Here is a 1,349-nt window from a genome sequence, read left to right as displayed (position 1 = left end):
TTTTGATACGAAGAAGTATTGGCCATACATTCAGAATGGTCAACATAGGACTTGCTCACACCAAGTATTCATGGAAACAGTAAAAGCTTTGAAGTTCTAAATACCTGGAATGCACTCCTGGCCTTGATCTTACCATCTACGAGATCCGAGATCCGTGACACTTTTCTGAATCTCAGCACCCCTTACATGTAAAAGAGGTGCAATCTCTCTCACAAAGAATTGCTGTTAATAGTACTAAAAACAAATAGCTTTACCTTATTATCCCTCATATACTCAAAGCGGTAGGGAGAATTCCTCCACAAAATCTTATCTTTTTTCCTTCTAAAACCAAGAGTATGTAGAATGTTGTTATTCTGTATCAGGACCGGCTGTCAATGGCTTGGACAACTGGATTTCTATTTGTCCTCTGGGGAGCTTCTTCAGAGTCTAATTGACCTCATTGTCAGGAAATGTTTCCCAGTATTTGGACAAAATTTTTATTTCTCTGTTTCATCCTCTAATTTCCATTTAAATCTCCAAAGGGAAACATTAACAATCTTTCTCTTCCTTCTGCGTGTATGTCCTTCAAATATTTATGTTGTTAGCACGTCCCTCCTTAGTTATGCTCCATCTCTGTACACAGTACTTAGTTCTTTTAATCTTTTCTCATAAATCAATCCCTCCAGTCATTTAATCAACACTCCCTGATGTTCTTTGAATCGCTTCCAATTCCTTGACAGCTTTCGCGTGTCGAGATGCCCAGAACTGTTTACAGTATTCTAGGTGCTGTCTCATCAGCCTCACACTGAGCAGCGTTCTTCCCTTGATGGTTCTTGACAGCCTGCCTCACTGCCTACAGTTCACGGATATTGTTCCGAGGGAGCCTTCAGTCACCATTTAAACTTGTGATATCTTTTCCCACTATTCATTATAGACGTCTTCTGGTGTTCATTACCATTCTAGGCAACCATCACAGGATGGCAACTTTTCCGAAATGGAAGGTGATGATTGTGAGCTTTGGCCTTTTGGAGGTGAGTGTCACTATTAAAAGCTGTAGACTTTGGGAAGGGCTTGGTTACAGCATAGACGTTAAGAGTCCTTGCTCTGGTTTAAGAGTACCCGGAATTGATTCTCAGATTTTCAATGGTTTTTGCTGTCTGACCTTGACAAATTTACCACTGCCTCAGCTTCCTCTTCTGTAAAATGTGAAAGAGCAACCACAGATTGCTCTGAGAAACAAGTAACTTTGATTCACATAACTGCTTGTAGTAATGACTTGGCACATTGGAAGCATTCAACAAACAAATGCTAGCTACCTCCTTTAAAATATTTAATTGAGATAAATTTGTATAAGATGCACGTATTTTGAG

This window comes from Propithecus coquereli, unplaced genomic scaffold, assembly GCF_000956105.1.
Source record: "Propithecus coquereli isolate 6110/MARCELLA unplaced genomic scaffold, Pcoq_1.0 Scaffold89, whole genome shotgun sequence".
Lineage (NCBI taxonomy): Eukaryota > Metazoa > Chordata > Mammalia > Primates > Indriidae > Propithecus > Propithecus coquereli.
This window is presented reverse-complemented; position numbering follows the sequence as displayed.